Source organism: Cebus imitator, unplaced genomic scaffold, assembly GCF_001604975.1.
Source record: "Cebus imitator isolate Cc_AM_T3 unplaced genomic scaffold, Cebus_imitator-1.0 Scaffold68, whole genome shotgun sequence".
NCBI classification, from domain to species: domain Eukaryota; kingdom Metazoa; phylum Chordata; class Mammalia; order Primates; family Cebidae; genus Cebus; species Cebus imitator.
This window is the reverse complement of record NW_016107383.1, coordinates 11,311,102-11,326,731: the sequence shown is the minus strand read 5'-3', so window position 1 is coordinate 11,326,731 and position 15,630 is coordinate 11,311,102. Positions and strand designations below refer to the sequence as shown.

The following is a 15,630-nucleotide window of genomic DNA, read 5'->3' as shown; positions in this document are numbered from 1 at the left end:
TTTTTGAGATGAAGTCTTGCTCTGTCGTTCTGGCTGGAATGCAGTGGTACGATTTCGGCTCACTGCAACCTCCACCTCCTGGGTTCAAGTGATTCTCATGCCCCAGCCTCCCAAGTAGCTGAGATTACAGGTGTGTGCCACCATGTCCAGCTAATTTTTTTTGTATTTTTAGTAGAGACGGGGTTTCACCACGTTAACCAAGATGGTCTCGATCTCCTAACCTCATGATCCGCCTGCCTTGGCCTTCCAAAGTGCTAGGATGACAGGTATGAGCCACCGCGCCCAGCCTGAGACAGTTTTTGTTTTCGTCTCTAGATCCCCAGTGCGTTGCACATGGACTCCCGATCCTAAGGGGTCCCTGGTGGCTTCAAATTGGTTCTGCCCACTTTCCACCTCTTCTGCAAAGGAGTTAAAGGAGTGCTCTGCAAGACCCAGAGATAACTGTTCTGTACTTTCTTACAGGCGTGGACTTCCGGAGGGTAGGCTATGCCTGGACCTTGGCTCGACCATAAATTGGGGGATAGGTGTTAAATTTCCCATAGGCTATCACTTTCTTCTTCTCTGTATCATTAGGATTCTGTCAAGATGGGACCAAGTGTTTCTCCCTCATTAGAGGGAAAAAACCTAATAAATGAATCAAGGCAGTAACAAAAACCACATACGGAGAACTCTGGAAATAGTTCCTGAAAGGGCAAGGCAGGGTGACTGGTTGATCGTGCCTTTCATTTTCAAAGCCTACGGGCCTGAGTCCTACCACTACAGCGTACACGCTCCCAGCAGTCGTGAGCAGGGCACAACAGAGGAAGCAAGAAAGGAGAAAAAGAGAGAAGAAAACGACTTTTAGAACTTGCTTTACAGATTCTACAGGAAAATATGAAGATCCCAAACGGTGACCTTCCTGAGCCCACAATGAAGAAGATGTGACTGGGTCACTAGCATAGTCTGCAGCCTGGAGTGTGGATGACATCTGGGTCTTGCAGTAGGCAGTCAGCCCGCACCAAGTAATGAGTGCCCCTCCCCCAGCATCGCAGAAGGATCGGGCTGTATTTCGGCTCTCAGATTCCTCTAACCACACTTTTATGCCTTAGCTAAAAATTCCCTTCAGACAAAACAAAACAAAAAAAATATGGAGAGGCGACTGGTTAAAGGGATTGGGAAAGCCTCTCTCTCAATTTGAGGCCCTCAACCACAAGCCCAGTGAGGGAACAGGTAAGCAGGGAATTCAGAAGCAAATAAAGGAGGCAGGCTAAAAATAAATGAAGGGTGAACATGAAGGAGGAAGAGAAATTATGCAGGGGATGTAATTAGCACACTAATTATCAGGGTCATAATTAGGAGCAATGAAACGAAATTAATTAAGAAAAGGAGAATTTTAATTGTCGGAAAGACCTTGTGAGGGAGAGATGAGTTTCTCATCCTTTTCACCCAGACTGAGGCCTATTCATCTGAACAAAGCTGGTTCAAAATCAGCTAGCAATTATTTAAAGAGAATTTTATTTTTGTTAAAAGTAGATTAGGTTACTTGATGACACAGTGGCCTGTCGTATCTAATTTTATCATTCTGTCCTTTATTCTAAATTAAATAGTAAAATAGCTAGTGATAAAAAAGCTGATGACTATTTTGTTCCAAAAATATAATTCAGCATCTAAGGAGATCAAAATGGCAAAGCAGGAATGAGTAAAGTGAATGAAATACAGTCAAATATGTTCCATTTACAACAGATTTATACATGCGAAAGGAACATTAAAAATAGGACTTGTTGGCCGGGCGTGGTGGCTCACGCCTGTAATCCCAGCACTTTGGGAGGCCAAGGAGGGCGGATCACGAGGTCAAGAGATCAAGACCATCCTGGCCAACATGATGAAACCCTGTCTCTACTAAAAATACAAAAAAATTAGCTGGGCGTGGTGGCGCATGCCTGTAGTCCCAGCTACTGGGGAGGCTGAGGCAGGAGAATTGCTTGAACCCAGGAGGCGGAGGTTGCAGTGAGCCGAGGTTGCGCCACTGCACTCCAGCCTGGAGCCTGGTGACGAAGTGAGACTCTGTCTCAAAAAAAAAAAAATTGGACTTGTTTCTCATATTTTTCAGAGTTAATTCAGTTATTTTATTTTTCAGAAGTAATACAAAGACGGCCATGGAACTTAACTAACCATTGTCACTGCATTAGCTTTGAAATTTTAACTTGGTTTCACAATGACAGTCGAGTGGCATTTTCACAGCGGTTGGATAACTGAAACTTGTAACCCTAAATATGGTCAAATGTCATGCCATATTAAAAAACTACAGCATTTATGATTTCCCAGGATCAGGAGCAAAATTTAAAGAAAATTTATTTTCTCTTCCTCATTCAGGAGCCCAAGGTATGAGTCACGCAACTTTCATTTAGTAAATGTCTGCTGACCACCTACCATTTCCTAGGCACAGAGGATGGGGTTGAAATAGACAAGGAAACCCATGACGGTAGCACTGTATGATGGGCACCAGGAGAGAGGCAAGTTAGGGGACCGTGGGAACTCACCGGGGGCTTCTTAAAATGACTGGAGGCACAGTGACAGTGGGAGGAACCCTGAAGAAGTAGGTAGGAGGAGCAAAGGCGAAAGTGTGAGAGAAAGCACGGTTGCTACTCTGCCATTCTTAGTGGAGGGATTTGAAGGCAGCAATTCTAATGATACGTACAAATGCCTCATTATGTCCATTATGATACACCAGGGAATAAGAGCAGCTGAAAGGCAGCTTTTCTAATGTTACTTGATATTTTCTCAGGATTATGGTTATTTAAATGTCTCCCGGGCCGGGCGCGGTGGCTCACGCCTGTAATCCCAGCACTTTGGGAGGCCGAGGCGGGTGGATCACAAGGTCAAGAGATCGAGACCATCCTGGTCAATATGGTGAGACCCCGTCTCTACTAAAAATACAAAAAATCGGCTGGGCATGGTGGCACGTGCCTGTAATCCCAGCTACTCAGGAGGCTGAGGCAGGAGAATTGCCTGAACCCAGGAGGCGGAGGCTGCGGTGAGCCGAGATCGCGCCATTGCACTCCAGCCTGGGTAACAAGAGTGAAACTCCGCCTCAAAAAAAAAAAAAAAAAAAGTCTCCCAAAACGTAAGCTACCCAGAAGCTTGCCTGTGTGCTTCCTCTTCCAACCATCCGCCCACCACTACTAACTGTGTGCCTCTCATGCATGGTAGGTTCTGTATACACCAAGATTAACAAGACAGAGCCTCCAGTCCAAAGGACTCCAGTCTAGTGTTGGGACAGACAGTACCATTAGCATACATGGGATAAGTTCTATGAGCTTCTGCAGTGGACTCCTGAGAAAAAGGATTGTTCCAAGCAGCGTTGGAAGCTCACTCTCACCCCCAAGGAGAGAGAGACTAGGTGCATTTGGAGAACTGTAAGCTGGGGAGAGAAAAGTTAAGGATGGACAGGACTCAAGGCAGACTTGTCACAAGACACTGCAGGACAGCAACGAGGTGTCAGAGAGCTTTTTAAAACACATTCTCTCCCCATGTGAATTACCAACATAGAACAGTTTTGACAGGATGTCTCAGGGTAAGGCACCTCTTGTGATGATGAGGCACTTTGTGCTCTCCCGCCTGCTCATCCTTGACCTTCACGTCAACTGTAAATCGAGGGCAGAGCTTTAATTTAGTTTTTAGGGAATCCTTTAGAAATCTTTGGCCTAAACTGAGATGCTAAGACGTCAGAAGCACCATGATAGCCTAATTCGGTCCTTGTCAAGAAACCTTTTCCATAGTCATTCGGTTTTATCATGCATACCATATTTATTACTCCAGGAATACATTTCATTTTTAACCCAACTGCTGACAACAGATACTGAATTTTGAAAGGGTAGGCTGCCTGCAGACAGATCCAGAAGTAGAGTTTACAGCAGTAAGGATTTTATCATGCCAGGCTTTCATCTTGTGCGACGTTGGCTGTAATTGCTAACTTGATTTTTTTTTTCTTCTTCTGTATTGCTTCTGAGGTTATGAGGAAATGTTTGTTGCTACTGCTAACGAAATTCAGAAAAGGACCACTGCTTTTTCACTCCACTTGGGAATTTTGATGCAATAGATGCTTGTACACTGCTGTCACGATAAACAAGATTTATTTTTCCAAGGTGCAAAAGAACAAAGCTTTTTAAAAGAAAAGTGAGAAGATAATTCAAGCCAAGAGGACTTTGGGAGATCCTCCAGGAATTTTTTTTTCTTTTAACCAACATCTAGGTGGAAAAAGACAGTGCCTTCAAGACAACTGTTTGTTTGCCATTTAGAAGAAAATAGTGCTTTGGTGGGAAGAGCACTAAAATGATTGAAAGTCCTGGCTCTGCCACTCGTCAGCTATGTGACCTGGGAGGTCACCTCATGTATACCATCTGTCTCCACCTTGTTTCCTCTCCAGCCTGAAAAGGGATGAGAATTAGACAGTAGTCCCTCTAGCCTCAAAAATCCGTTCCAGCTTTAAGTGCTTTTATCCTTTGAAGCATTATCAACATTTTATCCTGAGAGGAATCAGACTATATTAAAAAGAAAGAGACATTTTCATGAATACTTTGTCAATTCAAATGACTCCCTATACTGGTATCTCCGGGCAAACCTGTTGTTTTCAAGAGTCAACATACACTACTTGCAAGTCAAACTTGCACAACATTCTATCTTATGTTACAGAAATAGGTGGTCATTAGTAACCTGGCAAATAAAATTTGGATTTCAAGTGATGAAAACATGTTTCACAATGACCAACACTGAGTAAACTGAGCAGCAGAGATGATTACCCAAGTATGGCAGGTAGGTGCAATGTGGTTGTTACTAACATTCTGAAAATTGTATTCAGGAAACCTTATAATCACATTATTTTATAAGAGTCAATGGACTACAAAGAAGAATTACGTTCAGACCTGTCACAGACTTACACTGGGAGTAGGGTTGCAAGTCAGCAACAATCACGGAAGTTAAATCAGTGGCTGGAGTATGTTTTTCTGGTGAAAGGAAACAGACTTCTTACTGTGCTATGGACTCTTACCTACTTAAAAAGGCAAATGCTTGCCGATTCTTCTTTCTGTACCTCAAGACTACAGAAACCTAAGGTAGGCTAACCCCATTTTCTCAAATTATAATTATTTTTTCAAAGACCTCTACCATTAGTTGCAATTCATGCAAACCCATAATTTCACAAACAATAAGAAGCCTATGTCACTGAAAAAGGCAAGAAGATCAGGTGTTGGGCCATTACTGAACACAGGTGACCAGATCACAGTGTTAGTTGGAGGAGAAGATTCTCATAGTTCCCAGAAGGGAATGAATGTATGAATGTTTATGCTGCCAACAGGACGGTCAGTTTAAAAATGTGAAAAATCACCCACTGGAGTCAGTATTTTTCTTGGAACTATAATCTGAAGATGCATTAACCTGGAAGCCCAACTATGTAGACTAAAAGTGGCTTTTAAAGAATTTGTTCGAAAGAACTCACAGTTCCCAAAAAGGAGAATTAAATGCAGCTAATATTTAATCTTCCATATACCAGGTAGTAAAATGCCACACATGGTAGATGAAACTGTGAACCCAACCATGTGAATTTCCTTGTGGCCAACTTCTCCCATTTCTACCCTGCAGTAGTATCATCGAACAAGGCCACCCGTATCCTCATCACTTCTCCAAATCCACTCTGATCCTCACCATCCTCTCATAGCTTCTGACTCTGCATATAACCAATCCTCCTTTCCCTTCTCCAACTTCTGGCTGAGGCAATGTGGTAAAAACAAGGGGTTCAGAGTCAGACCTGGGGCAATCCTGCCTCCCTTAGCTGTTTGATCTTGGGAAAATGACCACCTCTCAGAGCCTTAGTTTCTCCATCTGTAAAATGGGACAACGTTTAACTGGCAGAACTACTGTAAGGACTGGGTATTTAACTGAATATCACATTGAATTTAATTGAGTAATTGATTAATATGCCCAGCACATAATAAAATGCTCAACAGGTCTTCTCTTCCTTTCCTTTCCTTCTTCCCTGGATTTCACAATACTAGAGGTGCTTGCTTTTACATTATGCCTCAATGCTCTGTCCTTCCTATGTTCAAAATCATATCAATGGTCCATTTCTACTGGGAGTGGGGTCCTGCTAGGCTTAACTTTCCCTGTGCTTCTCCCTTTATTACAAGGTGCTGTGTGAGAATATATGGCTTCTCCTAGTTTGTAATTTTCCTAATTCTTTTTTTTTCTTTTAGTAGAGATGGGGTTTCTCCATGTTGGTCAGGCTGGTCTCGAACTCCTGACCTCAGGTGATCCGCCCACCTTGGCCTCCCAAAGTGTTAGGATTATAGGTGTGAGCCACTGTGCCTGGCAATTTTCCTAATTCTTATCTATTCACTTCCTTGCTACAGTGTCTTAGTACAATGCTATATGTACACAGGTCCAAAAGTGATGATTTCTGAGGCTCTATCTCACTTGATGACACGCTATCATTTCTTTAGATGACACGCCAACTTACCTATTCACTTTGAACTTTCCCCTTTGGTTGAGCAATGCTTAGTTCTCAATCTTAAACACCCTAATCATCAGTAACTCTTACTATCAATGACATACGCTTATCTCCCTTTGGAGGTCCTTCCTCGCGTCCATCTGACTGGGTCACTGATCTGCCAACTAAGGAACCTTAGTCATTTTCTGCTCATCCTTTCTTGGGCATAATTCAGAACACTGAGAGAGCCTGTGAGGCTTCCCCCACCTTACTGTATGGAATATCACCCCCATTTTGCTCCTTTTAAATTTTTGGTTTATAGACAATAATGAAAATTTTTAGTTACCTCCTGGCTGACTTTACATAACTAGCTCTAATATTCTTAGAGTGGCCTCAAGGCATAGCAGACAGATCTGGAAGGATCCAGCAGGGACTTAAATACTGCCTTCCTTAGTCCCTCTGTGTTTCTGAGCAAGCTACTCAACCACCCTCAGTGCGTTTTGTCATATTACAGGGGAAACACCTGTCTAGATGAAAATACCTGTCTAGTAGGGCTGTTCTGAGGATAAAGGCATTTTATGTAAAATGCTAAACATGGGGCTTGGCATATAATTGCTGTTTAAAAATGGTAACAATGATTCCTTAACTCTCCAGAGCTGCTTCCCACCCCCCTCACTCCATCAAGCGCCATCACAGCCCCTCCCTTGGCAGTAATTCTGAGTGGTTGACTTCCTTTGCAGAGTCCTGTTGGGACTTTGCTCTGTGGTACAAAACACCCTCAAGAACCATGTCCACTGCTTTAATATTTCTTTTCAGATCGCTTCAATATGCTTTGCAATCTGGTCAGGCACTGTGGCTCGTGCCTGTGATCCCAGCACTTTGGGAGGCTGAGGTGGGAGGACTGCTTGAGGCCAGGCGTTTGAGATGAGCCTGCCCAATAGAGTGAGACTGTGCCACTACAAAAAAATCAACAGTTAGCAGGGTGTGGTGGTGTACATTCTGTAGTCCCAGCTACCAGGAGGCTGAGGTGGGAGGACTGCTTGAGCCTGGGAGGTCACTGTACTCCAGCGTGGGTGACAGCGAGACTGCATCTCAAAATAAAAAAAAAGATACTTCGTAATCTTTTTTGGCCCAATCCTTCATACACATAGTCTGCCCACCATCCCCTAAGCCATCTTCTGAGCTCCAAAGTCCTCCCTCCTTTCTTTCTCTTTCTCTTTTCCTTCCTTCCTTCCTTCCTTCCTTCCTTCCTTCCTTCCTTCCTTCCTTCCTTCCTTCCTTCCTTCCTTCCCTCCCTCCCTCCCTCCCTTCCTTCCTTCCTCTCTCTGTCCCTCTTTGTCTCTCTCTTTCTCTCTTTTTTCTGACAGAGTCTTGCTGTCACCCAGGCTGGAGTGCAGTGACGTGATCCCGGCTCACTGCGACCTCCGTCTCCCGGGTTCGAGCCATTCTTTTGCCTCAGCCTACCGAATACGTGGGATTACAGATGCATGCCACCATGCCTGGCTATTTTTGTATTTTTAGTAGAGACGGAGTTTCACCATATTGGCCAGGCTAGTCTTGAACTCCTGACCTTGTGATCCACCCGCCTCGGCCTCCCAAAGTGCTGGGATTACAGGCGTCAGGTGTGAGCCACCATGCCTGGCCCTTAAAGGCCTCATTTCAAGATATCCTTAAAACCGACTCCAAACGAAAGCCTTTCCAGATTGACTATAATGGACACTTGCCACATTCCAACCAGCAGGGGAGGTGGGAAGGACTCTGCCTGGTTGCGTCACACATCCTGCTCTCAACATGCCATGTGTGAGCTGCAGCAGTTCAGCTGTATAAGCCAGGGGCGCAGAATGGGTGTCCCCATGCTCCTTCTCGGCTCTCTGAATTCAACATTCATGGATCCTCTGTTCTGTTGCTGTGTGAATAAACTTTATGTCCCTTGCCTCAGTGCAGTTCTCAAGGGCAGAGACCATTATCTGGGTAAGTCACTTAGCACAGCCTGGAGTGCTGTGCTACAGACAGTACTTAACGCATGCATTTAGATGACAATGATCAAAGCACCTCCAGTGAGGCACAGACAGCTGCCACTGGATGACTCAGAACTCTCTGCAAAATGGCTTAATTTAGCACCCTTTCAGTTGTCTAAAGAACAGACTCTGAGTAAAGGACAAAGTGAACTGAACACACTTTAACTAATATAACCTCACAATGGCCCTTTAAGGTCAGGAGTTATTAGCTCTACAATACAGATGAGAAAGTACAGACACAGACAGTTTCGGCTGCGTATCCTGAGTCAACAGCGGACCCAGGAGCACAAAGGAGTAATGGAAAAAACCTGCACTGACTGTGAGGGTGATCTGAGCTCTGGGCGGGCCTCTGCCATTCATGAGCTCAGCATGCCAACGACCTTGGAGGAGGCGCTCCTCCCCTTCAGCCTAATTTTCCTCATCTGGAAAATGGCCTCAAGCATGGTTCCCAAACTTGGTGGTATCAGAACTACAAGGAAAACTACATTAGAAAGAAATCTAGGCCTGCGTGGTGCGCATGGCTATAATCACAGCACTTTGGAAGGCCAAGACAGGCAGATCACCTGAGAGGTTGGGAGTTCAAGACCAGCCTGATTAACATGGAGAAACCCGTGTCTACTGAAAATACAAAATTAGCCGGGCATGGTGGCACATGCCTGTAATCCCAGCTACCTGGGAGACTGAGGCAGAAGAATTGCTTGAACCCAGGAGGCGGAGGTTGTGGTGAGCCAAGATCGCACCATTGCACTTCAACCTAGACAACAAGAATGAAACGCTGTCTTAAAAAAAAAAAAACAAAACTAGCAGGGCATGGTGGTTTGCACCTGTAATCTCAGTGACTCTGGAGCCTGAGGCAAGAGGATCACTTGAGGCCAGTTCAAGACCAGCCTGGGCAACTTAGTGACACCCTGTCTCTAAAATTAAAAATAATAAAAATTACCCAGGTTGGCCGGGCGCGGTGGCTCAAGCCTGTAATCCCAGCACTGTGGGAGGCCGAGGCGGGTGGATCACGAGGTCAAGAGATCGAGACCATCCTGGTCAACACGGTGAAACNTGCAGTGGCACAATCTTGGCTCACTGCAACCTCTACCTCCCCAGTTCAAGGAATTCTCCTGTCTCAGCCTCCCGAGTAGCTGGGACCACAGGCGCCCGCCACCACTCCTGGCTAAGTTTTGTATTTTCAGTAGAGATGGGGTTTCACCAGATTGGTCATGCTGGTCTTGAACTCCTGACCTCAAGTGATCCACCTGCCTCGGCCTCCCAAAGTGCTGGGATTACAGGCGTGAGCCACTGCACCCGGCCTCTGCATCTTAACTGATGCAGTAGCTGTCTCAGCTCTCAGCCACAACTCAGTCTTGGATGAGTCTGGACAGCACCGCTCACATTTCCTTGGTCTGCAGACTGACTAATAGGACAGGCCTGATGCAGGCAGCAGAGAAGGTGCTTAGCTGGGGGCCAGGAGTTCTGACTTCGGGTCTCACTGAAACAGTGACTAGACATTTCCTCATCTCTGAGAGGGCTGGAACTAAAATGACCTTGGATATTATTTCTAGCTGTGACATTTTAAGATTATAACTCCCCTGCCACTAAAGAGAAAAAAGAAAAAACCAGAAAGTGGAAACCCAGATGACAGGAATGAATGAAAAGGCGGATACTGTTTCTAAGGAAACACCGATGATGGATAGCAAATCACTGATTCATGCCAGAAATGAAACACTACACATTGAGAATTTGTGCACCAGCCTGTGAATCATGTGGAGAATCCTCAAGACCACATTTTTGAAAATCCCTGAGTTGGGCTCTCATGAGAGAACTACTCAGCCTCTGAGTAGTTCTAAAACGAGCAGGGCTTGGTGTCCAGATCCACTCCAGTGAAAATGTTGTTAAGATACTCCTTGTGCCTGGTACAAAACCCAATCTAGGCCCTCGAGGTGCTCAGTCATTTACAGTCATGTCTCTCCATGTGCTTTATAAACCTTTCTTTTATTCTCTTTCACTAGACTCTGATGAGACAGGCATGGAAATTGACTCTTAAATGGAGAATACAGTTATTATACTTAGCTCCATCCCATGACCTTATACATAATTAAAAAATTTTCCATAGGCAGAGGCATCATGAAGATTCATACATCAAGTTTAGAATATTGTTCCTTGTGGACATGATTCTGATAATCAATTTCAATGTCATACTTAAGAATCTGTAAAAAAGTGGCTGGGCACGGTGGCTCAGCACTTTGGGAGGCTGAGGAGGGCGGATCACAAGGTCAGGAATTTGAGACCAGCCTGGCCAATATGGTGAAACCCCGTCTCTACTAAAAATACAAAAGTTAGCTGGGCATGGTGGTGGGCACCTGCAGTCCCAGCTACTTGGGAGGCTGAAGGAGGAGGATCACCTGGGCCCAGGAGGCAGAAGCTGCAGTGAGCCATGATCGTGCCACTGTATTCCAGCCTGGGCAAGAGAGCGAAACTCTGTTTCTAAAAAAAGAAAAAGAAGAAAAAAGAAATCTAGATTCTCAGGTCCATTCTTGGAGACTCTGATTCTGCAGGTGGGGAGTGGAGCCCGTCACCTCTATTTTCTGTATGCCTCCCCCGCCATTTGGGAACGAAGGGCAGTGGCAACAATCATGTCTATGATACTGGGTTCACAGCTTAGTGTTCCACTCAGACAACTTTGTCCCTTCCAAGTTCCAGAACCGATTAGATCATCTTATCCCTCTCTCTTGAGGACGTCCCAAACTGGATGATTTCCAAGCACACTGCAGGGTAGTTTGCCACATTCACGAGAACTCAAAGAATTCTGAAATCAAAGGCTGGTTCATAAGACTAAACGGCTTCTCACAGGGTCAGCTAAAGAGGTAATCTTGTTTTGACAGAATCCAAGCTAAAGTGCAGGAACTTCTCCCTGAAGCTTCTTGTAACTAAAATGGAACACTGACCGGGAAAGTGGAAAAGAAAACGGAGTAGGCTTGCTGTAGCAACATACAAAGCATTCTTTTTAAAAGAAAATCTGTAATATATCTCGATTAGCTTGACTAGAGCTTAAATATTCAGTGAAAATCTTAACAAGGAAAGAGCTAACCTAAGAATCTGTTTGTTTTGTAATATGAGAACTATTGTTTACTGAAGGGTTACTATGCATCAGCTTCTATGCTAAGATTTTTATAGACATTGCACCATTTAATTGATACAGCTCTGTTGCAAGTACTATGTTATTCACATTTTAATGAAAACTGTAGTTCACAGAGCTACCCAAGCCCAGGTATATTTGACTCTGTAAACCAGGCAATACTATTAGCATGGCCTTACTTCCTCATGCATCTAAGGTCAAAATTTCTAGAATATCTAACAGCGAAGAGGAAGGCTCAGCAAATCTGCCAGTTTTCTAAAAATCTATTAACTGGAGACAAACAAGTATGCCCTTTACAGAGTTCTCAAATTTTGGCTTAGCATTGGTGACTGGTAAAATAAGGAACTCTCAAATTTGCTTGACTTTGGAGAATGTATTCACACGGGAAGAGGATAATAAATAAAAGTTAGAGTCCAACTCCTGTTCTTGATGTCAATTTGCTTGTGCCCTTGAAAAGCCAGTTTTCATATCTGACTGTGGGCTTCATATCAGCAGGGGGAGGGTGATAGCAGCTACTTACATGGCAGGGATGTTGTGAGAATTAAATAGATTAAGTTCACAAAGCAGCTTTGATCTCCTTAGAGAAAGTGCCAACTAAATGAAATATGGAACTACTGTTTGCCCTTGCACAGGCCACAGCTGACTGAAGCTTACCAGAGTGCCCTGGAGACCAGACTTCTACTGCTCTCCACACTTTCTGAATTTTACCCAGCGAGTAAATTTGTGATTTCGAGAAGAGGACCATGCTATGCACTGAAACTTTACTGTTGACTATAATTTAAAGACAGTAAGCTGCTCTGACATTCTTTGCTGGGGATTTGGGTTCTGAAGCAATGAAGTAATTTCTAACAATGTGGTCGAAGGCAGTCCTTCAAATTGTGCTATTCTAAAGCATTAAGAGAAGAGTGTATAAGAAGAATTCAGTTATTTTCTGTTAAAACAAAAACATAATTTCTAAACTTCAGGGAGGAGAAAATCTCTAGTTTTCATCTTTCCCATGCTACCGTTTCCTACCCTGTCTGCAGTTACTCTTCCCCATTACTCAGCACTTGACATTTACACAGTGCTTTACAATCTTTTTATTATCTAATGTCCATAAGCACCCTACGAGGGAGGGCCCTGAGGACTGATAACCATTTCACAGGTGAGGAAACGGTCACAGACATCTAATGACTTGTTCAAAATTATGAGAAACTTTTTTTTATGTTTTAAAACAATTATTGCCGGGCGCGGTGGCTCAAGCCTGTAATCCCAGCACTTTGGGAGGCCGAGGCGGGTGGATCACGAGGTCAAGAGATCGAGACCATCCTGGTCAACATGGTGAAACCCCATCTCTACTAAAAATACAAAAAATCAGCTGGGCATGGTGGCGCGTGCCTGTAATCTCAACTACTCAGGAGGCTGAGGCAGGAGAATTGCCTGAACCCAGGAGGCAGAGGCTGCGGTGAGCCGAGATCGCGCCATTGCACTCCAGCCTGGGTAACAAGAGCGAAACTCTGTCCCCAAAAAAAAAAAAAAAAACAATTATTATCATTTTTGTTATTTTGAGACGGAGGCTCACTCTGTTGCCAGGCTGGAGTGCAGTGGCATGATCTTGGCTCACTGTAACCTCTGCCTACCAGGTTCAAGGGATACTCCTACCTCAGCCTCCATGGAGTAGCTGGAACTACAGGTGTGCGCCACCATGCCCAGGTAATTTTTGTATTTTTAGTAGAGACAGGGTTTCACCATGTTGGCCAGGATGGTCTTGATCTCTTGACCTGGTGATCTGCCAGCCTCAGCCTCCCAAAGTGCTGGGATTACAGGCATAAGCCACCCCACCTGGCCACCTTTCTTTCTTAATATATGACATGTTACCAGCTTTTTCACATCATGTGTGTGAAAGAGGTGGTAACAGAAAAATCTAATGCGTAAAGGGAACAAGGTTTGGGTTTCTCTTTTAGTGGATTCTGCATTACATTAAAACTGAAAGGAGCTGTGGTCACCTAGTCCAAACCCTGAGCTTCACAGCTGGGGCCTAGAGAGAGGTAAGTGCTCCTGGCCACGTGCTTGGGAGAGGCAGTGTCAGGGGACCATGCTCCTCCAAAGCCTCCTGCATTCCCTACCAATCCTGCTTCTTATTGGGAAGTTCTAGCTCTAAGTTCTGTTTTCTTTAATACCTAGTGTACATACAAGGCTTAAAAAATAAATGTCATTAGACATGGAATGAAATCTGAAGTCGCCCAGGTGTGGGCTTATCTTTGGTCCATGCATTCCTTAGAGCAGATAGGTGTTTCTCTAAGGTAGCCTTCCTCCCTGAGGCTGGAGTTGTCAAGAGGGCAGGAGATTTCTACACTTCTTCATGCCGTGTCCAAAAGCTAGTTCTGGGGGCTGGGCATGGTGGCTCACACATGTAATCCCAGCACTTTGGGAGGCCGAGTGGCAGATCACCTGAGATCAGTTGTTCGAGACCAGCCTGGTGAACATGGTGAAACCCCCGTCTACTAAAACATACACAAATTAGCCAGGTGTGGTGGTGCATGCTTGTAATCCCAGCTACTCGGGAGGCTAAGGCAGGAGAATCACTTGAACCTGGGAGATGGAGGCTGCAGTGAACCAGGATGGTGCCACTGCACTCCAGCCTGGGTGACAGAGAAAGAATCTGTCTCAAAAAAAAAAAAAAAAAAAAAAGTTCTGTTTTCCCCTAACAAGAAGGCAGCCTTCTTTCCATCCTTCTGAAAGCAACGCACCCAAATCTGTAAAGCTACCTATTCCCTCCCATTCCTAGATCATCCTCCTTCCTCCTGAAGCTTACCCAGCTTTGGCCTTAACTCCCAACCTCAGGGTCAATGGTTGTAGGTAATGACGGTTCTTTCAGAGGGGGCTGGAGAGAAGTGATAACAACAAAAACAGTAACAACCACTCTTACTACATGGTGCCACCACCACCACCTCCATGGCCACCTGTCAGTTTACTGAGTGCTAGCTATCTACCAGGCCCTGAACTGAGCAAACACTGTGTAAATTAATTCACAATGTGTCTCACAACAACTCTATGAGGCAGGTTGCGAATATTATCCCCATTTTACAGATGAGGAAACCAAGGTGCAGAGAGGTAAACTGGCCTGATACTTGCAAGGCAGCTAATAAGTTTGATCCCAGAGGCCATACTGTGATGGAGCCACAAGATAAAAAAGGGTCCCCAGACTCAAAGGTTGTTCTAGGATATCAGAACAAGCTAGACGGGTGTGCGGCTGAGGACTAAGATTGAAGTTGTCTATGACCAAAAGCAGATGTGGATTCCAACGAAAACATCCACATAAATACCTCACCCTCACTGAAAACAAAACATGATGCTTGTTCAAAAGCAAATCTTCTAGGTAACTAAAAAGAAAGGAAACAGGGTATCAAAAAACAAAGGTCAGGTTTTGTGACAGTTCTGAAGAGCCAAGCTGATATGAGCCCTGCTCACAGCCAAAAGCTCCTGTAGGGGAGCTCCTGCTGTTCCCAGATTGAAAGGATCTGGGCTGAAACTGCAAGGCTGTGCCAGGTTTTATACATCCAAGAACATCCTAGTTACAGTCTCACCGAGATAATCTGGTAAGAAAGGATGCCTGCCGCTGGGGACTGGGGTCAGGCTGGTCTTGCTGTCATTCAGACCTGGATTCCCAGGTGGGGGATTTTACCAAGCATGGGGCTGTACCTTGATGCTGCTGCAACATGATTCAAGGGTGGTTTTTTTGGTATCTTTTTTGAGATGAAGTTTTGCTCTTGTTGCCCAGGCTGGAATGCAATGGTGTGGTCTCGGCTCATTGCCACCTCCACCTCCTGGGTCAAGTGATTCTCCTGCCTCACCCTCCCAAGTAGCTGGGATGACAGGCATGCACCACCACACCTGGATAATTTTATATTTTTGGTAGAGACAGGGTTTCTCCACGTTGGTAGGGCTGGTCTCAAACTCCCAACCTCAGGTGATCTGCTCACCTCGTCCTCCCAAAGTGCTAGGATTATAGGGGTGAGCCACCATGCCCAGCTGTCTCTGCCTTT

The 15,630-nt window shown here is 44.9% G+C and overlaps 1 protein-coding gene across 3 annotated transcripts in view; it reads right to left on the bottom strand.

Annotated features, from left to right (window-relative positions):
* The window catches only part of NSMCE2 (NSE2 (MMS21) homolog, SMC5-SMC6 complex SUMO ligase), a 273,303-nt gene that overhangs the window by 22,319 nt on the left and 235,354 nt on the right, over positions 1 to 15,630 (bottom strand). The gene's annotated exons all lie outside the window — the stretch shown is intronic.